Raw genomic sequence first — 23,127 nt, forward strand, 5'->3', positions numbered from 1 at the left:
TTACAAGACACGTGTAGGCTCCTTGGAACTCCTAGGATGAAATGGCATTGCCAGTACATGTTTAAGCCAAGAGCAAGGTACTCGGCTTACATATACACCTTTCCCAGAAGGAAATACGGTCGGCTTATTACATGAAAAAGGGTTTCCCTCACTTTATATTATAAAGCATAACCACCAAGCATCCGACAATATAAAAGTAGTATAGGACAGAGTATAGAAAGCAAATAAAAGAGGTTCGGCTGGGGGCACAGCCAAACAAGCCCCAACGACAAGGAAAAGCTCTATTCAGGCTCCAGCGGTGGTGGTGGTGATGGCGGGGACATCGCGGCAGCCGAAGAATGAAGACCTGCGATGATGGAGTCAATGAGAGTATAGAAATACGGTCGGCTTATTCCTGGGCACCGGCGGTACGTGATTGCTCCCTGCAGGAAAATTAGGCCGAGTGGCACTCGGCTTACTGAGGCCTTGTACAATGATAGGTGCTTATGCACAGATGCTTGAGGAAAAAGAGCAGCGTCGCAAGTCGTCCTGCAATGCAGAGGTGCTTCGGTTGCTGAGCTGGAGAAGCTGGGCCTTTTGTTCTCTTCATTTTTCTTTTGATGGAGGCTGGAAGGGAGTAGTTATTCTTCTAAGCACCGGCTGGCACCGGGTGTAACATTTGCTTCTGCCTAGCTTCCCAAGCACCCGTGCAATCCAATATGAAGAAAAAAATCGGGTTTTTTTTTCTATGCCACCTGGCTAAGCACCTGCCGTTGTACTGGGACCCACGTGGTGCCTTTATGTTGCGTGGAGCCAGGGTTTTTTTAGATGGGTTTTAGCTCAGAGAGGGGTCAATGCCCAGTTCGTAGCACTTAAGACTTGTGGCTGTGGGCGATTAGGATATGCATGCGTCCTGCTGCAGGAGACACGGGGCGGCAGTTCGTTTTTTCACTACCTATCCTGGGCGCATCGGGTAGGAAGGAGTATTTGTCTTTTAGAGATTTCAACGAGTGACTATATTCAGAACAAAATGAATGAATCTACACTTTAAAATAAGTCTACATACGTTCATATGTTGTGTCCATTTGAAATGTCTAGAAAGACAAATATTTGAAAACGGAGGGAGTAGCGAACATGCTAAATGCTAAATGCATGTGCAGAGACACTTCCTAGTAGGAGTAGTATGTATCCTTGGCGCATCGGAGATGACGACGACATGGACGGTTCCTTCCAGGCGACAAGCAAAGTTGACCTCCAAACATGCGGTCGTCTTGCTCGCATAGTGATCGACGCCACTTTGCAGTATATCCTAGCGAACTCCATGACTTTGGCCCGTGCCGCATGCGTATATATAACTATATATAGTACAGTTGATCCCTAGTCTTCTCTCGAGTGAGCTCAAGAAAATAGCAGGCGCCATGATCATGGAGCAAGCAATTTATCTTGTCTTAGCTCTCCTCCTGCCTCTCCTGCTCCTCAAGTTCATTAGGAAGCGCGGCCACGGCGCTGGGCAGCAGCTGCCGCCTGGCCCCTGGCGGCTGCCGGTGATCGGCAGCCTGCACCACCTCGCCGGCAACCCACTGGTCCACCGCACTTTCGCGGATATCGCGCGCCAAATGGGCGTGTTAGATTTAATTCAGTAAAATAGATTAGATCTTATGCCTAGAATTCAGATCACCTAATTGCATATGAACAGAGAGGGGTTGAATTCTTACCACCAAATGGAAGAAGCCATTGGTGTAGGCGATGCGAAGTCCCGTGCCTGCTCGATGCAGGCTTGATGCAGGCTCGATGAAGATGCTCGCTGCAGGTAGCGGCGTCCCTCCGGGCGCCACCGGCACTGCCCTGGGACAGGGGCAGAGCTTGGAGATGATCTTCCCGTCGTGCAGCGCTCCCCCAGATCGGTTAGGGTTTAGGGATGTGGGGAGCAGGAGTAAACTATACGAGAACTCGTCTAGCGTAGGTGCCGGCTGCTCCCCCCATCTTTTTATGTGCGCTGGCGACAGGGGACCAAAACCATAGTTGGTTAGGGTGCCCCCGATCAGGGCGCGTAAGTTGAGATCAAGGGGTACGAACATTGGTTCGTGGCCTCCCTGTTTCTCTCTTTAACGTAACTTTATTTCTGGTCTTTTATTTTCATTTTGGCCCATTGGGCCTCTAGATCAATACCAACATTCTCCCCCTTGATTGTTAGGCTCAATGACTTTTGTCCATTCTTCATAGGAATAATATACCAGAGTAAGGTGTTACAATAGCCTATGAAAAGCCATTGAACCTCAATACTCATAGCACACATCCTATTTCAAAGTGGAACACATTTTGCTTATTGGGAGTGGTTTATATTAGCGGTCCCATAATTTCAGAATCAAGAGGCTTCCAATAATCCCATGCCGGCTACATGCTCATGAAATATATTGGGTGGTAAGCCTTTAGTAAGCGGATCCGCAAGAAGCATACGTGTCGTACTGATATGCTTAACATTAATAGTTTGATCCTGGATTCTATGTTGAACAACATGGTACTTTAGGTCAATGTGCCTGACAGCAGCACTTGACTTGTTGTTATTCGCATAGAAAACTGCGGGTTCATTATCGCAGTACAATATCAGTGGTTTGGAAATGTTGTTAACCACTTTAAGTCCGGGAATGAAATTCTTTAGGAATACAGCTTGCCCGTGGCCTCAAAACATGCTAGATATTCTGCCATCATCGTAGATGAGGCAACTATCTTTTGCTTGGAGCTTTTCCACGATATGGCTCCTCCAGCGAGTGTGAATATATAACCTGACGTGGATTTCATACTATCCACACACCCGACAAGATCAGAGTCTGAATAACCAATAACTTCCAGGTTATCGAACTTTCTATATGTAAGCATGAAATTTTTAGTACCTTGCATATAGCGCAAGACTTTCTTTGCGGCCTTCCAGTGGTCCGGTCCTGGATTAGATTGAAATCTGCCAAGCATCCCGGTTACAAAAGCTAAGTCAGGGCGTGTACATACTTGAGCATACATGATGCTTCCGACAGCTGAAGCATAAGGAACCGACTTCATCTGATCAGTTTCATTTTGGTTCCTCGGACATTGGAATGTCCCAAACTTATCGCCCTTAACTATGAGGGCATGTCAGGAAGAGCACTTATGCATATTGAATTTCTTTAGTACTCTCTCAAAGTATGCCTTTTGCGATAGTCCTAATGTTCCTTTGGACCTATCTCGATGAATCTCGATGCCAAGGACATACGAGGCTTCACCGAGATCCTTCATGTCAAATTTTGAGGACAGAAATCTCTTGGTCTCATGCAACATATCTTTATCACTGCAAGCCAATAGAATATCATCCACATATAGGACTAAAAATGTGAACCTACTGCGTCTTCTTCATTCTCTTTAAAACCAAAAGTTCTAATAATCTCGTCGAACTTTAGGTACCACTGCCTTGAAGCTTGCCTCAAGCCATATATGGATTTCTTTAAACGACATGCCATGTGTTCTTTTCCTTCCACGACAAAACCTTCAGGTTGAGTCATGTAAACTTCTTCTTTTACGTCACCATTCAAAAATGCTGTCTTGACATCCATTTGATGCAGCTCCAAATCATAATGAGCTACAAGTGCCCTGGAAATCCTGAAAGAATCTTTGGATGACACATGCGAGAAGTTCTCCTTATACTCGATTCCTTCTCTCTGTGTAGAACCTTTTGCTACAAGTCCCGCTTTGAACCTTTCGACGTTCCCTTTGGAATCATATTTGGTTTTGTAGACCCACTTGCAGCCTACCCTTTGGCTCCATCAGGAACTTCTACTAAGTCCCAAACATCATTCGAGCTCATAGATTTCAATTCGTCTTCCATGGCTACCAACCATTTGGACGAGTCTTCACTTTTAGTGGCTTCTTTATATGAGGTCGGATCTTGTGCCTTCCCTATGTCATTTTCATCCTCACACATGAAAGTGACATAATCACTAGAGATGGCCTTTTTCTTTTCCCGTTGTGATCTTCTCGTAGGCTCATTAGTATGTGCATTTTCTCTTGCCCGAGAAGGTTGAGGATCAACATTGGGTTGAGGCTCATCATTTGGCTGAGGATCCTCATCAGGCTGAGGATCTTCATTATGCTGAGGCTCCTCGTCGGGTTGAGGATCCACTTCAGGTTCGGGATCACCAGTAGGTGTCTCGTGCATATTAGGCATAGGGATAAAGATCAATCACCCTAACCTCAGTGACTTCATTATCCTCAAAAAACACCGCTTGCCTGGTTTCCACAAACTTGGTGGTATGACCTGGACAATAAAAGCGATATCCTTTTCCTCTATGAGGATACCCAATGAAAAAACAACTAACTGTCTTTGGGTCCAATTTCTTAATATGTGGATTGAATACTTTAGCTTCAGCCGGGCAACCCCACACTCGTAAGCAATTCAAGCTCGGTTTCTTTCCCGCCCACATCTCGTAAGGTGTGCTCGGTGCTGACTTAGTTGGAGCAAGATTTAGGATGTGTGCAGCTGTTTTCAATGCCTCCATCCAAAGGCTTACTGGTAAGTTCGCATGACTAAGCATGCTACGTACCATATCCATAAGAGTGCGGTTGCGACGCTCAGCTACGCCATTTTGCTGAGGTTCACCAGGCATTGAATATTGGGCAATTATTCCATTTTCAGCAAGATATTTTGCGAACGGTCCTAGAATTTGCCCATAAGGAGCATGCCTGCCATAATATTCTCCACCGCGGTCATACCGTACAACTTTGATCTTTAGGTTGAGTTGATTTTCAACCTCGGCTTTATAAATCTTAAATTTGTCCAAAGCTTCGGATCGATCACGTATGGGGTAAATGTAGCCATAGCGAGAGAAATCATCTGTGAAGGTAATGAAAGAATCAAAACCATCCATAGACTTTACGTTAAAAGGTCCGCATATGTCAGTATGAATAAGTTCAAGGACCGATGTGGCTCTTACTGCTCATTTCTTAATTGTTTTCACATATTTTCCCTTAATACAGTCAATACAATTGCCCGCATCAGAGAAATCTAGCGGATGAAGTATTTCTTCTTTAATCAATTGTTCCATTCTCCCCCTCGAAATGTGGCCCAAGCGACGATGCCACAATTTCGAAGAAGGATTGATACTTCTCCCATTCCTTTTATGATTGCGTTCATTCATATTTATTTCGCAGAGATTCACACACATAGGATAACCGGAAAGGTTTAACATATAAAGTTTCCCTCGTCGGACGGCGAGACCAACATCCTTATTACAATACTTTAAAAAACATTGTTTCTCCCCAAATGTACAATGAAATCCAAAATCATCTAAACATGAAACTGAAATCAAATTCCTACTCAAAGTAGGCACATAAAGAACGTCCTTGAGCTGAATTGAAGTAGGAAACCAGTGTGCAACTTCAAGGTGAGGGAGCCCACGGCTTCAACTTCAGCCTCCTTCCCATTCGCGACATTAAGTCTCCTTGTACCCCTTAGGGTGTGGCTTATATGGAATCCCTGCAAAGAATTCGCGACATGAACAGTCGCACCTGAGTCAATCCACCATGTAGATTCAGAAAAATCAACATATAGAGATTCATCTACAAGAGTGATCTCATCCTTACCCTTTTTATTCAGCCACTTAAGAAAACCTGGACAGTCTGCCTTGACATGATTTGGCTGCTTGCAAAAATTGCAATGTCTTTCTCCAGCGGCATTTGTAAGATTAACTGAAGTAGCCGCTGAAGGTGCGGGACGTGAACAACTTGCCTCGTCGCATTGCATAGGCTTTGGAGGATTCTTTTTGGAATACTGCTTTTTGTTGGGCACATTATTGTTATGAGCATGGTTCTCGTGCTTCCTTTTCCCAGAACTAACATGGAAAGCTTGATCTTTCTGTTCACTCTTAATTCTCTCTTCCTCCTGAACGCAATGTGCAATGAGTTCAGGTAGTTTCCATTTGATTTCAAGAGAATTATAGTTTATCTTGAATACATTGAACTGTGAGGGTAGTGACCTAAAAACTAGGAGCACAAGAAGCTCTTCGCTCAAGTCACACTTCATGGTTTTAAGCTTTGCCACGGCATTGCTCATGCTCAAAATATGCTCCCTCACATTTCCATTTCCTTCATGTTTTGCAAGCAGCTTGTGTAAAAGCTCATCAGCATACACTTTCTCTGAGCCTTTAAATTGTTCTTCCACCGATTTCAAATATTCGGCAGCACTTTCATTAAGGGGAATAGCCCCTTTAATCTCTATGGAGATGGAGAAGGTCATAATTAGGAGTGCCATTCTATTGGACCTCTCCCAGTTCTCAACTTTAGTGTCGTAAGCTTTCTTAAGCTCAGCATTCCCAGTGGCATCCTTTTTAGGTTCCACTGGTTTACTTTCCATTAGTGCAAGGTCAACCTCATGCCAACCCAAATGCAAAAGCAACGAGTCCTTCCAAGTTTGGAAGTTGTTCCCCGTGAGTGGTTCGATATTCTCGAGACCACAAGGACCAGAAGCTGTCATGATTTCAAAATATCATAAGCAAAGGAAAAGAACATCATCATAAAATCAAATTGCACAAAAATTAACCTACGTTGGTTTGATCAATTTTCATGCAAAATTAACTCCAAATTATATCACCGTTGGGCAGAAAATAATGAGGAATTAACGGAGTGATAAAAAATGTAAAACAACGTTGGTTTGTATTACAAAAAAATGATCACATTAATCTTACGTGTAATATCAATTTTCCAACATTAATAATTCACCATTTATTGATATTACCATGGGATGAACATCAATTTGCCATAAAATGGCACAAACATTAATTCATAAAATTTTTCTAAATAAAATTTCTCGTTGGTTCCATTCTATTCAGAAAACTAAAACATAATTTTCAGCATCATTTTTCTGGCATTTTTATATATTTATAACAGTGCAGAACATTTGTGGATGATCATAATACGTAAAATGCACTGACCAAACAAAAAACACAGAGAAACTTTACTTTTAGCCCAGCAAACGAAAAAAAACATAAAAATACACGTTTTCTACGGGCTAAGACAACTTGGGCCGAAGCCCAGCCGCGAAAGTGGTCCGTTTAGGCGGCTGAAGGCCCGCCCGGAGCAGCGCATCGGTTTCGTCCGTCGGATCGAGCCAACGGCTCCGATCGCTCCGGAGTGGAGCAAAACTGCCACTGGGTCAAAGCCCTAACCTTATCCCATTCTGGCCCCGACAGTCGCTCTCGAGAGGAGCTAGACTACAGCGGCGACGGCGAGGCGCGCCCGCACAAGGACGGCGAAGACACGGCGGCGCATGGCACACCGGACATGGCGACGCGGCAGCATCGCTCACCGGAGCAGCGTGCACAAGGACTTCGTCCCGCGCGCTCCTCCGTCAAGGGTAGCTCCGGTGACGCGGCGACGCAGTTTGTGGGGCATTTTGCCGGCGGCGACGTCCGAGGCGCACAGGCCAGGCGACGTGCACGTGCATGAGCACAGCAGCGGCGGCTGCTGCTTCATTCCGCGCGCCACCTCGAAGGGCGGCGGCGTCCCGGTCATGGTGTGCGCACACGGCAGCGGCCGTGCAGACCCCGAAGGCCGGCATCATCTAGGTGAGCCCCAAAACCATTCTTTTCTTTTAAAAATTTCATCTTTGTTCTCAGATTTGGGGATTTTCTAGAGTTAGGGTTCGGCTGACTCTAACTGCGCCAATTCATCATGTTCTAATGGCTAAACAGGAGCTTAAATCGGTGCTAACAAACATAAACTTGATGCAGAAGCATGGCATAGCTGAGCTAACAGAACATGGATCTTTGACTAGCACTTATCCAGTAGCAATTTAGACATTAACCGAAACCTCTTAACCCTAGAGACTAACCGAGACAGAGGGCTAGCCTTAATCATGAACCATCATTCTTAAACCTTAATCATCAATACGTAATCATGATCATCAGACTTAAACAGATCATCTTAGGGATCTAATCCAGGCATATTACGGCTCAAGATACCATTGTTAGATTTAATCCAGTAGGATAGATTGGATCTTATGCCTAGAATTCAGATCACCTAATTGCATATGAACAGAGAGGGGTTGAGTTCTTACCACCAATGGAAGAAGCCATTGGTGTAGGCGATGCGAAGTCTCGTGCCTGCTCGATGCAGGCTTGATGCAGGCTCGGTGAAGATGCTCGCTGCAGGTAGCGGCGTCCCTCCAGGCGCCACCGGCACTGCCTTGGGACAGGGGCAGAGCTTGGAGATGATCTTCCTGTCGTGCAGCGCTCCCCCAGATCGGTTAGGGTTTAGGGATGTGGGGAGCAGGAGTAAACCGTACGAGAACTCGTCTAGCGTAGGTGCCGGCTGCTCCCCCATCTTTTTATGTGCACTGGCGACAGGGGACCAAAACCATAGTTGGTTAGGGTGCCCCCGATCAGGGCACGTAAGTTGAGATCGAGGGGTACGAACGTTGGTTCGTGGCCTCCCTGTTTCTCTCTCTAACGTAACTTTATTTCTGGTCTTTTATTTTCGTTTTGGCCCATTGGGCCTCTAGATCAATACCAACAGGGCGACCCGCCACTGGTGTACCTCAAGTTCGGCGAGGTGCCGGTGGTGGTGGCCTCTAATGCTGAGGCCGCGCGCGAGGTCATGAAAACGCAGGACGTCACATTCGCGACATGGCCATGGAGCCCACCACCAAGATCATCATGTTGGAAGCGTCGCCGCCGCCGCCGCGTCCAACGGCAATGGGAAGGAAGGGGAGCAGGAGGTTAAGGCCGCCGCCGCCGCATCCAACGACGACGGGAAGGAAGGGGAGCAGGATGACCTATTGGACGTGCTCCTCAGGATACAGAAGGAAGGTGGCCACGACGTCCCTTTTACCATGGGAGCCATCAAGTGTCTATTAGTGGTAAGCTATCACCCGGCCAATTGTTTTAATTCACTAACTAGTAAATTTAAATTTTCTAAATTTGCATGATTTGCAGGACCTGTTTAGTGCTGGGAGCGAGACGTCGGCGACGACTCTCATTTGGGCCATGTCGGAGTTGATGAGGAACCCAACCACCATGGCAAAAGCACAAGCCGAAGTACATAACAACCTACTAGGGAAGCCAAGGGTAACCGAGGACGACCTGGCCGACCTCAAGTACATGAGGCTGGTCATCAAGCACTAGTGCAGAACCGGGCAATAGCACCGGTTCGTAAGGCCCTTTAGTGCCGGTTCGGTAACCGGCGCTAAAGTGTAGGCACTAAAGCCCCCCCCCCCCTTTAGTACCGGTTCAGCACGAACCCGTGCTAAAGGGCAACCACGTGGCACGAGCCAGCTTCGGGGGCAGGGAGCCCTTTAGTACCGGTTGGTGTCATCAACCGGTATTAAAAGGTTGGGAGGTTTTGGGTTTATGATTTATTTTTCATTTAATTTTGTGTTTTCCATTTAATTCTTTTTCGTTTGCTGGTATTTTACAATACTATATATTATACACGTTATGCATATATATAAATAGAATTTCTAGTAGAACCGATCATAATATATATATAGACACACACAATTTCTTCTAACTGGTGCCTTCGGAGCACGATAACAATTGGAAGTGGTTCATGGGGGCGGTAGCGGGTAATAGTATTCTCCTTTGGGATCTATGACCTGGTCGAGCAAAAATCCCGCTATTTCCTCTTGAGTTGCTTCTATGCGGTCCTCTGTTAGGAGCTTCTCCCGCACCTCTTTGAACTGTTAAGAAAGAGATCAATATGCATTGTATTAGTTGTGTGACTAGTTATCGATAATGGTGTAAAAATTGTGAATAGTGTTCTGACAAACGTACCCACTTATGTCTTTGAGATCTGCTCCTTTCGGACGCCATCATGCGAATGTTCTCGCAAACGTAGTATGCACACAGATTATTCCCCGGCGCCTGCTTCAGGGCCTTTACGAGAATGGAATTTGATCAGATAATAATTAATCAAGCATGATAATTAAAGAGATGGCAGCTAGCTAGTACTACTTAATTACTTACCTGGGGTCGATACCATTTCAGATTTTGTTTCCATGGGCCTGGAGTGGCCCTGATGAACTTTGCCCAAGCCCTGCCCGCCGACAAAGAAAATGAATAAATGGGTTATTAAATAGTTGTTATCAGGAAATGACGAACTAATTAAATAGGCCGAGATATAGTTAATAATGATTGAAATTACCTGTTGACTATCCCCTTCACGATGGTGTAGTCACTTGCTTTCTCAAGTAGTGAGTCTAGTACTTCAACTGTTCCTTCATCAACTTTAATGATTAACAAGATCCAGTGAAATCTGCATGCACACACATTTGCATGTCTTAATTAAGCGGGCATATGTAAGCAAAAACATGTAGCTAGCTAGTAGGCAAAAATAGAATTTGTAGTACAAGATAATGTGACTCACTGGAAGTTGTAAGGAAGTAGTATATCTTCATTGTATTTGAAGCGCTTGAAGAACTCTAGCATGCTTTCCTCTACACTTTTTTCGCAATATGGATCTAATTTCCATGTGTATTCATTAATGGTATTTGGGTCAACGAACCCAATGCCATAGCGTCCACCTTTTTCATTTCATAAATCTTCATCCTGCATAATACCACAGAAAAGAATATAATGAGGATAATTACAGGTAATGATTGATCAAAATGATCACTACAGTTAGCTTGAGACTTAAATTACAGAAAGAAATCACTTACAGACAATAGCAACTGACGATAGATTTGTCGAGTGCGTCTTGATTGTATAGCTGAAATAGTTCTGAATACTCAACGGTCACAGATTTCTCATGGTAGTAATGATCCTTCTTGACATTCACCATGAGGGACTCTCGATTGGAAATCTTGGTAGTGTCCATGTACCATTGATGCAATTCATACATTCTCATTGGGAGCTTATTGACCTCGTCTGGCTCGACCAAAGGTTGGCCCCGGACATATTTCCGTTTTATTTCCTCCTCTCTAGTCGGAGACATGGGCTCGATATCGAGGAGTTGTCCAACAGTGATCCTAATCGTTTCAGCCTGCTCAATATGCTCCTTGGTTATTACCACATCGCCCTGCCCGGGAACGTTAACGGTTTGCCCACAATAATATTGGGCGCGCCTACTCTCATGTGTTGTTGGCACAACAAGCGGGGGGATTGATTGCGCCGCCTGTTCTCCCAGCTGGGGAACGGTTTTACCGCTCCTTTTGCCAGCTGATTTGCTCGAGCTCGAGCTCACCTCTTTCTGTAGACGTGCTCGATTTAACTTCTTGATGTGGCGCTCGTAGTCTGTGTCAACTAGCTTGGGAGCTGGTGCTCTAGCCATACGAATGAAGTGGTTAATCTTTTCCACAGACATTTCTCCCTTGGCGGCGGTGGCGGTTTCGGTGCAAAATGGGCTTCCACCTCGGCCTTCGATATGGCTACGTTTTCCTCCTCGGACTTGTCGTAAGGCCTCTACGGAAGAGGTGCGAGGCTTGGTCCATATTGAAATCGCTTGCCTCCGCCTGTACCTCCAGTACTACCTCGACTTGTACCGCTACGCACCATAGCTGAGGCGGCTCTCTTCCGTGATTGCTGAGGCGGCGAAGACGGCTGACGTGCCTGAGTTGGAGGAGGTGTGCCGGACTTGGAGGAGGAGTGGCCTGAAGCTGTGCCGGACTTGGAGGAGGAGTGGCCTGATGCTTTGCCGGACTTGGAGGAGGAGGAGTGGCCTGAAGCTGTGCCGGACTTGGAGGAGGAGTGGCCTGACGCGTTGGTGGACGTGGAGGAGCGGGAGTCTGCTGACTCGGCACGCGTAAGCTCGTCGTTCTCCCTGTTGGGCTGGAACACCCCCGATCGAGCCTCTTCTATTGCAACAAGTAGCTTATCTTCGGCTCCGTCCAGACATGCCTTCTTCGAAACTTTGCCTGTCTTTGGGTCCAACTCCCCCCCATGCGCATAGAACCAAGTCCTGCACCTGGGGGCCAGCTCAATGTTTCTGGAGTGACACCTGCATCCAGCATCTCTTTCTCAGACTTATCCCACTTAGGCATTCCCACCGCATAGCCACCTGGCCCCAGCTTATGGAACTTATCCTTTTTTGTGGCATTGGCCTTGTTTATTCTCGACCGTTCCTTAAATAATTCCGAATTCTTGAATTTCATGAAATCGTCCCAATGAGCACTTTGCTTCTCTAGTGTTCCCTCGGATACTGGAGTCTTCCTTCCTTCCTTGACGTACTTGGCCCATTCACGATTCTTGTGGTTGTTGAATGCAACCGCCATCTTCCTAAGAGCAGCGTCCTTGACTTTCTCCACATCTGCATCTGTGAAATGATCTGGTAGGGTGAAATGTTCCATGAGCGTTTCCCAAAGCAGAAGTTTTTGTCTGTCGTCGACAAAAGTAACTCCTGGACGTGGCTTTGCTGGCTCTCTCCATTCTTGAAGGGAGATCGGGAGTTGGTCCTTCACAAGAACTCCGCACTGACGAATGAACTTGTCCGCAATCTTCTTAGGCGCTAATGGTTCACCATTAGGTTTGATGGCCTTGATATTGTACTTTACGCCCTCCTTCAACTTTTTGTTCGGGCCTCGTTTCCTGTTGCCTGAAGATTTGCTCGATCCGGATGGCTGAAAGAAGAAAGATCGATTCGTTAATATATCTTCAAGTCATTTAAAACATGTGATGATCACCAGATGCCTGCTTATATAAATATATATACCTCGCCGGTCTTTGTTGTTTTAAGATCAACATTTTCTTTGCCATGTTCATAGTTCATGACTTCATCAATTCGGTCATCGCGATCGAATATCATATCACCCTCCCCGGTGTTGTTTAGATATTCGGAGCCGTCATAATCTTCTTCATTTTGATCATCATCTGGCCCACGAGGATTGCGTATGATATTGAACAGGGCCTCTTCTCCCTCTCTGCCGGTATTGTCCACCATAGGTTTTGTTTAACTAATCCAAAAGAAATATATTCAAATTACAATGCATGGATGCAATCAATTAATAAGGAAAAACTGAATCAATCATAGTACATAATAAGCATCATCGAATATAATCTCGAATATGTCGTCTCGAATAATAGACATAGTCTCGAATACATCATCTCGAATAATATATATAATCTCGAATAAATCATCTCGAATATTATATATCGAATACATCACTAGCTAGCTAGCTAGCTAATAAAGATCGAATACTAGAGAGTAATCTAGGCGGTGGACAACCAAAGTGAAGGAACCATCACTGGATCATAGCTCGGGTGATATCCCCAAAGAACCTGCCAGGTATTGGAGAACCTGACGTCCATAGCAGCCATGTAGCGATGGACGTGCTCGTCCTTCTCCCTGACACGGCGACGTACCACCTCCGGCGGGGCCGGCTCCCTCCGCACCGAAAGTGGCCCACGCGAACGCCACCAAAGGAGATGAGGGTCGACGACCGGACCCGGGGCCGGGTTCCTCACCAAGGGTCGCACCCCTGAAGGTAGCACCTCCCAGTGCCAGCCCGGCGGAGTCCAGTCCCGGACATGGGTCCTCTGAAGCAGGACGTCGTCGCGAACGGGTCGACGGCGAGGATGCGGGCCGGGCATCGTCGACAACAAATACTATATGCCGCAAAAGTAAAGTAACATTTTTTAAATGATGGATTGTGATTTCATATATACAAATTCTAAATTTTATAACTAAAACTAACATTTCTAATATTTCTATAACTAAAACTAACATTTCTAATATTTCTATAACTAAAAAACATTTCTATATAACTAACATTTCTATATAACTAACATTTCTAATATAACTAACATTTCTATATAACTAACATTTCTAATATTTCTATATAACTAACATTTCTATAACTAAAACTAACATTTCTAATAATTCTATAACTAAAAAACAGAAAGATTGCTAACAATTCTATAACAATGTGTGTGTGTGTGTGTGGTTGGCGGCCGGGGCAGGAGCTCACCAGCGAGGCGCGACGACGGTGGGCGGCGACGAGGACGGGGCGGCGACGACGGGGACGGGCCGGGCGGGGACGACGGGAGGACGGGGCGCGGCACGGCGACGGGGACGACGGGGATGGGGACGGCGACGGCGACGGACGGCGACGGGGACGGAGACGGGGTAGAGGAGAAAGAAGCAGGGAGAGATGAGAAACTGACAATTTTTTTTGAAGTGTTTTCTTATATAGAACCCACGTTTAGTACCGGTTGGAGCCACCAATTAGTACTAAAGGTCTGTTTTGGCAAGGCGAAGCGCCGGGAACCGCACCCCCTTTAGTACCGGGTCCTGGCGCCAACCGGTACTAAAGGCCCCCCTTTAGTACCGGTTGGAGCCACGACCCGGTACTAAAGGGTGTGCGCTGCCAGGCGAGGGGCGCAAAAGTTTAGTCCCACCTCGCTAGCCGAGGGGCACTCGCACCTGCTTATAAGCCCCGCCGTCGCTGCTGTCTCGAGCTCCTCTCTTAAGCAGGCCTTCTGGGCCTACCTCTGCTGCGATGCCCTGTTGGGCCTACTGGGCTAGCGGGCCTACATCCTGGCCCAACTAGAATTTGGGTTTCTAGTCATATGCAGGCCGCTGTAGGCCAGTAGGTGGGCTTTTTTTTCTTATTTTTTTGCTTTATTTATTTTTGTTTTATTTATTTTTGTTTTATTTATTTTTGAGTTGTTTTTTGCTGTATTTAGAATTTCTTTGTGAATATTTTTGCTTTAGGTACAAAAAATTACAAACTTTTTATTAGTACCGGTAGTTTACAAATTTGAATAGTTTAAATTTTGAATTATTTGAAATTTTGTGGATATCACTAGTTTGTGAATAACTTAACTTTGAAAATAGATTTTTCAGTAATTCTTTTTTCTTATGTTTAATATTAGTGTGTTTTATCATTATATTCAATTTGGTAATGCTTAGGTTATTTAAAAATGAAATGTCTTTGTAACAGATGAGTTTTCGTCCGAAACCCTGATACTTCGAAAGAGATTGTCCCTTTTGTACACGAAGTGCATCCAGTTTTGCAGTAACCCTCTCTACTTTTTGCACATGCTATGTGGGTGAAATTATGATACCATGCCAACTTTCAACCTTTTCTGAGTTCATTTGAAATGCTTTTCAATTTAAGGGTCATTTAGCTGAAAAAATCAGTAAATGCATGAAAGAATTTGCTTGCACATAAAATTTCTTCGCGTTTCAAATGCCAAAACACATAACTAGCTACCCTAACTATTACAGAGATTCTCTCCTGGGTGTGAAACACAGAAGAAAGTGATGATAGTGAAGCCGATCACATCCCAGATCTTTGGGTGTGAAACTTTTTCTTCCCGTGTGTCCCTTTGCGCCGTAGCCATGGAAAATGTTCATCATTTAACTGGATGCTCGGGTCAATATTCACTGTGAATGGAGCAATTTCATCAAACTTTTCATAATCTCCTGACATGTCTGTCTTGTCATCCACTCCCACGATGTTTCTCTTCCCAGAAAGAACTATGTGCCGCTTTGGCTCATCGTACGATGCATTCGCTTCCTTATCTTTTCTTTTTCTTGGCTTGGTAGACATGTCCTTCACATAGAAAACCTGTGCCACATCATTGGGTAGGACGAATGGTTCGTCTGCATACGCAAGATTGTTGAGATCCACTGTTGTCATTCCGTACTGCGGGTCTTCCGTTACCCCGCCTCGTGTCATATTGACCCATTTGCACCGAAACAAAGGGACCTTCAAATCACGTCGATAGTCAAGTTCCCATATGTCCTGTATATAACCTTAATATGTTTCCTTTCCCATCTTGGTTTCTGCATCAAAGCGGACACCACTGTTTTGGTTGGTGCTCTTCTTATCTTGGGCGATCGTGTAAAATGTATTACCATTTATCTCGTACCCTTTGAAAGTCATTATATTCGAAGATGGTAACTGGGACAGCAAGTACAGGTCATCTTCAATAGAGGCGTCATGCATGGTACGTGTCTGCAACCAGCTGGCGAAACTCCTGGTTTGTTCACGTGTAATCCAGTCATCAGACCGCTCCGGGTGTTTGGAGCGTAGCAAATTCTTGTGTTCATCCATATACGGAGCCACCAAGGCGGAATTCTGTAGAACTGTGTAGTGTGCTTCAGTGAGAGAATGTCCGTCCATACATATTATTTGTTCCCCTCCTAGCGTGCCTTTTCCATCCAGTCTGCCCTTATGCCGCGATTCAGGAACACCAATTGGCTTAAGGTCAGGAATAAAGTCAATACAAAACTCAATGACCTCCTCATTTTCATGGCCCTTGGAGATGCTTCCTTCTGTCCTAGCATGGTTATGAGCATATTTCTTTAAGACTCTCATGAACCTCTTAAAGGGGAACATATTGTGTAGAAATACAGGACCCAAAACGTTAATCTCTTCACATAGGTGAACTAGGACGTGCGTCATGATGTTGAAGAAGGATGGTGGGAACACCAACTCGAAACTGACAAGACATTGCACCAAATCATTCTCTAACCTTGGTATGATTTCTGGATCGATTGCCTTCTGAGAGATTGCATCGGGGAATGCACATAGCTTCACAATGGCTAATCGAACGTTTTCCGGTAGAAGCCCCTTCAATGCAACCGAAAGCAGTTGCATCATAATCACGTGGCAGTCATGAGACTTTAGGTTCTGGAACTTTTTCTCCCCCATGTTTATTATTCCCTTTATATTCAATGAGAAGCCAGACGGTACCTTAATACTGAGCAGGCATTCAAAGAAGATTTCCTTCTCTTCTTTGGTAAGAGCGTATCTTGCATGACCCTGATGTATGCCGTCTTTTCCGTGCATACGTTGCTGGTCCTCCCGTGCCTCAGGTGTATCTTTTGTCTTCCCATACACGCCCAAGAAGCCAAGCAGGGTCACACAAAGATTCTTCATCACGTGCATCACGTCGATTGCGGAGCGGACCTCTAGGTCTTTCCAATAGGGCAGGTCCCAAAATATAGATTTCTTCTTCCACATGGGTGCGCGTCCGTCAGCGTCATTCGGAACAGGTTGTCCACCAGGACCCTTTCCAAAGACCACCTTCAAATCCTTGACCATATCATGTACATCAGCACCAGTACAGCGGCGAGGCTTCGTCCGGTGATCCGCCTCACCTTTGAAATGCTTGCCTTTCTTTCTTACGGGATGCCTTCTCGGAAGAAATCGACGATGTCCCAGGTACACATTCTTCTTATAATTAGCCAAATATATACTGTCGGTATCGTCCAAATTGTGCGTGCATGCGCGGTATCCTTTGTTTGTCTGTCCTGAAAGGTTACTGAGAGCAGGCCAATCATTGATGGTCACGAACAGCAACGCCTTTAGGTCAAATTCTTCCCCCATGTGCTCATCCCACGCATGTACACCTGTTCCATTCCACAGTTATAAGAGTTCTTCAACTAATGGCCTTAGGTACACATCAATGTTGTTGCCGGGTTGCTTAGGGCCTTGGATGAGCACTGGCATCATAATGAACTTCCGCTTCATGCACAACCAAGGAGGAAGGTTATACAAATATAGAGTCACAGGCCAGGTGCTATGGTTGCTGCTCTGCTCCCCAAAAGAATTAATACCATCTGTGCTTAGACCAAACCATACGTTCCTTGCGTCATCTGCAAACTCCTTTCCGTACTTTCTTTCGATTTTTCTCCACTACGACCCGTCAGCGGGTACTCTCAACTTACCGTCTTTCTTACGGTCTTCGCTGTGCCATCGCATCGCCTTGGCATGCTCTTTGTTTTGGAACAAACGTTTCAACCGTGGTATTATAGGAGCATACCACATCACCTTGGCAGGAATCTTCTTCCTGGGGCGCTCGCCCTCGACATCACCAGGGTCATCGCGGCTGATCTTATAGCGCAATGCACCGCATACTGGGCAAGCGTTCAAATCCTCGTACTCACAGCGGTAGAGGATGCAATCATTAGGGCATGCATGTATCTTCTGCACCTCTAACCCTAGAGGGCAGACAGCCTTCTTTGCTTCGTACGTACTCTCGGGCAATTCGTTGTCCTTTGGAGCATATTCTTTATCATTACCAGCAACTTTCCAAATCCCTTGTCAGATACACCATTCTTTGCCTTCCATTGTAGCAATTCCAGTGTGGTGCCCAGCTTTTTCTTGTCACCTACACAATTCGGGTACAACAATTTTTTGTGATCCTCTAACATGCGCTGCAACTTCTTCTTCTTCAAATCACTTGCGCAGTGTCTCTTTGCATCGGCAATGGCCCAACCTAGATCATCAACGGGCTCATCCGATGCCTCTTTTTTAGCTTCTTCTCGCATTGCCGGCTTAGCTTCTTCCCGCATTACCGGCTCAGCTTCTTCCTTCATTGTTGTATCATCGTATTCAGGAAACCCATGGCCAGGATAGCTGTCGTCGTCCTTTTCTTCTTCATTGTCTTCATCATAATCCCTCTTTCTCCATGCTTGGTCCAAACATTATAGTGGGGCATGAAACCGGACTCAAACAGGTGGACATGAATGGTTTTTGACGTAGTGTAATTGTGACCATTCTTACAACCAGCACATGGACAAGGCATAAAACCATCCGCCCGCTTGTTTGCCTCAGCCGCAAGCAGAAAAGTACGCACGCCATTAATGAACTCGGGAGAGCATCGGTCATCGTACATCCATTGCCGGCTCATCTTCAATACACAACACCGAAAACACCAAATTAATACAATACATAAAGTTCATACATAAGGATGATTCAACACTTAAATGCAACAAACAAATAACTATCTAGCTAAAGAATTTAAATGCAACAACAAATGCGATCAAGATCGCAACTAAGGTAACAATTGATCCAACAGCATAATGATACCAAGCCTCACTATGAATGGCATATTTTTTAATCTTTCTAATCTTCAAGCGCATTTTCTCCATCTTAATCTTGTGATCATCGACGACATCAGCAACATGCAACTCCAATTCCATCTTCTCCCCCTCAATTCTTTTCAATTTTTCCTTCAAATCCTCGTTTTCTCTCTCAACTAAATTTAACCTCTCGACAATAGGGTCGGTTGGAATTTCCGGTTCAACTACCTCCTACATACAAATATCTATGTCAACTTGATGGGCATAATTTTTCATAAACACGAAATGCAATGAATAGTTTTAAAAGAGAATATACCACATGCGAATCATAACCCGGATGAGGGCCGACAGGGACGGATATCAAAACCATGGCACTATGTATAACAAACAACGTATGGGTAAGATAATTATACGAGTAACTATATATCCAAATCACACAACCATCAATTTTTTATATAAAACTTCATGAACAAGAGGCTCACCACAAGGTGGTGCCGGCAACGGGACGTTGCGAGCGATCGACGATGGTTACGACGGAGATTTAGAAGGTACTAAGTAAACCACACCTACATATGCAAACTAAGTGTTATTTTTGACCTCAAATTGCATATAAATCAAATACGAGCACATATATATAATTCCTCCCAAATTACTAAACTCAAAAATCAATCACTATATAAAGCATTGCACGAGCTAATCTAGCAATGAGAGATGAAAGGACAAAGTTGCTAACCTTTGTGATCATTTGAATGGATGTGGGCCCTTCAAATCTTGAAAATTTTTGGGCAAAATGTGTGATGAGCTTGAGAGGAAGAGGGAAAAGAACAGAGAGGAGAGGGGAAAGGGGAAGGACAGAGCGAGCTCGGGTGGACGAAGGGTCTATGTAGGACGACCTTTAGTACCGGTTCGTGATACGACCCGGTACTGAAGGTGCTGGAGGGGCTCCGGACTGACAACATCCTACCACCACTCAATTTAGTACCGGTTCGTGGCACGAACCGGTGCTAAAGGTTCGCCACGAACCGGTACTAATGAGAGCGGCTGGCTAGCCGTTGGAACCGGCACTAATGCACACATTAGTGCCGGCTCAAATTCTAACCGGCACTAATGTGCTTCACATTTGACCCTTTTTCTACTAGTGAAGGAGACGCTCAGGCTGCATCCGTCGGTGCCCCTGCTGTTGCCGCGTGAGCCCACCGAGGCATGAAAGGTCCTCGGCTACGACGTGCCGACGGGCACCACCGTGTTTGTGAACACGTGGGCGATCTGTCGGGACCCCAAGCACTGGGATGCCCCGGAAGAGTTCAGGCCAGAGCGGTTCGAGTCTCGTGAAGTGGACTTCAAGGGAACCAACTTTGAGTACACACCGTTCGGGGCCGGCAGGAGGATATGTCCGGGGATGCTGTTTACGCAGTCTAGCATGGAGCTCGCCCTTGCCGCCCTCCTCTACCACTTTGACTGGGTGCTTCCTGCCGGAGCGGAGTTGGACATGGAGGAGGAGATGGGCATCTCCGTCGGCTGGAAGAATGACCTGTACCTGCATGCCAAAGTCCACGTGACGCTTAATTAGTGTCTGCTTCAGATGTCGCATAGTGGATTCAATCGACTAGTTGGATAGATCGAACATTGCAGTTGCATATTGCAATTATGTACACAAATTTTTTGTACATTTTGTTACCGGTGTGTCATGGTGGTAATCGTAGTAATGATTGTATTGTACAATTTTCATGATTTATTAAAAATCAATAATATCTTTTGTATTGATTATCAAATATGTGGTTTGCCATCACCAGTTTGATTTTATTTGTTTGATATTATGAGCTCAAGCTAAAATTTCCGAGATATACTCCTTGTGTGAACTCCCTTCTGGTATTTTCGGCCACATTCGCCACTCTACTGAGGGTACTGGCGGTTTCCCGTACCATCAACCACCTGACTGGAGAATCTTCAAAAGAAAAAAAACAGTGGAAATACCATCTTCAAGAAATATGGGCACAAGCCAACACCCGACTAAGAATATGTACTTAGTGTCAGCAAGACGTCTTCGAAGGATTCTTCAGCAAGGGAGCTTCTTCCATGTTTGGCTAAGTCAACAAGCAGCATGAGTGTATCAAATGTCACAAGCAAAACCAAGTAGGATAAAATTTGGCAGGCCTCTAGTGTAAAAACCTAGTGATTTGGACTTTCGGAGATCTAATTTTTCAATTGCAATAATTCCAGTAGTTTGCAAACAGTTTTGAAAAGCCTTTTCCGTACCCAATATGTAGGTACTCTCGACATTCGCAAAGGAATAGTAGAATGAACTTAGATTAAAAATATACCCTTGAAAAGTAGGAGAGAGAAGAGAAATAGAAAAAAAAACAAAAAGGGCATTTATGTAATATCAAACTCTCTCTCTCTCTCTCTCATGCATTATAGGAAAATGATAGTGTTAACATGGGCTTTGGGTATTTTTCAATGGTATATTTTAGAGTGCAATAATTTATTTGGTGGTGTCATCCCTCCATTTGGTGGGGACCATAGAGTCTCAGCCTTTGTTTTATGTACTACTCCCTCCGTTCCTAAATACTTGTCTTTCTAGGCATTTCAATAAGTGACTACATACGGAGAAAAATGAGTGAATCTACACTCTAAAATATGTCTACATACATCCGTATGTAGTAGTCATTTGAAATGTCTAGAAAGACAAGTATTTAGGAACGGAGGGAGTAGTAGCCAAAGTTTGTCTGTCAAAAATTTACACCTTACATGCTGGAACTGAGCATGGCATAGCTCATGTGTCGAAGATTGACATTTGGTAATCTGTTAACCAAAGACGATTTTCTTATCGAGGGTCTGAGATTGCCTACTGATAGAACATCATTTATACTGGTTAAAGAAATCCCATGTTAGATGGTTGAGCTTGCACACCAGAAGCAGAGGCCACGAGTTCTTAACCCCCTTTCCAAAAAATATTGGTCGCACCCAAAGACCCCAAAGACCACATCTACACACTAAAGCGAATGCCCCATATGGATCCAAAACATGCTACGTGGATATAGATGTTGACGGTGGAAAATTAAGTGTTGGATCATCTCATCCTCATCACAACAACAACAACATTTGTCAAGTTTTTTGTATGCATACGTATTGCAAGGATGGTCGACGAAGCATGTGGATAGGACATGTATGTAGCATTATTGGCTTTCTAAACAGGATAATATGGCCTTGTCTAGTTTTCACAAGCGGGTCAACAGTCAGCCACAAAAAGAACATGTGAGAAGTAAGTGTTGGATCGCAAAAACAAAAAGCATTCTAGGGTATAAACCGATTATTGTACTTGGTTTACACATGTAAGCTGAGCATAGAACTCGGTTGACAAGACACGTGTCAGCCCCTGGGAGCTCCTAGGACCAAATGGCACTGCCAATACAGGTTTAAGCTGAGAGCAAGGAACACGCCTTACATATACGCCGTGAGCAGATAGATGTTCTCGGCTTATATATACACCTTGCACAGAGGAAACACAATCGGCTTATTCCTAGGCACTGGCGGCACGTGATTGCTCCCAAAAGGAAAATTACGCCGACTATTGTACTCGGTTTACACATGTAAGCCGAGCATAGACCGCGGCTTTACTAGACATGTGTAAGCTCCTTGGAACACCAAGGACGAAAAGGCATTGCCAGTACAGGTTTTAGCCGAGAGCAAGGTACATGCTTACATATAAGCCGTGAGCATATTGATGTTCATTTGATGTTCTTGGCTTACATATATGCCCTGCACAGAAGGAAATACGATTGGCTTATTCCTGGGCACTGGTAGCACATGGTTTTTCCCTGCACAAAAATTAAGCCGAGAGCGTCACTCGGTTTACAAAGGGCCCACGTAGTGCCTTTATGTTGCCAGGAGCCAGGGTTTTTGTTCAGAGAGGGGTCAATGACCAGTTCGTAGTACTCCTTCCGGTTCTTTTTAGTCTGCATATAAGTTTTTGTTCGAAGTCAAAGTGTCTTTACTTTGACTAGACTTATAGAAAAAAGTATCAATATTCACAATGCTAAATCGGTATTTTTAAATTCATTATGAAATAGAGTTTTATGAAATATATATTTGATATTGTAGATGTTGATATTTTTTTAATCGAGAAAGCTAAGTACCTGCCGACTGGTCGTTAGGGATAGGCACGTACGATTCCACAACAGGATTCGAACCCCACACCTGCAGCCTCATAACTAACCTTGACTATATCTAATGACCATCTCAGCCAACCGGATGTTTTGTCTAGAAGTGGGCTAATTCTATAGATATGTGATTACCACGAGTAGGCCACTGCTATGGTGCAGCCCTCCATTTGATTTTTTTTTCTGTTACGAATTGGTAATACTCGGATTTTGTTGTATT

At 44.9% G+C, this 23,127-nt stretch overlaps 1 pseudogene; it reads left to right on the forward strand.

The window, feature by feature from the left end:
* Positions 1–1,397: 1,397 nt before the first annotated feature.
* On the forward strand, positions 1,398–20,317 carry LOC125534875 (annotated as a pseudogene).
* Positions 20,318–23,127: the final 2,810 nt, after the last annotated feature.

The sequence above is a fragment of the Triticum urartu genome, chromosome 2 (genome assembly GCF_003073215.2).
Source record: "Triticum urartu cultivar G1812 chromosome 2, Tu2.1, whole genome shotgun sequence".
NCBI lineage: Eukaryota > Viridiplantae > Streptophyta > Magnoliopsida > Poales > Poaceae > Triticum > Triticum urartu.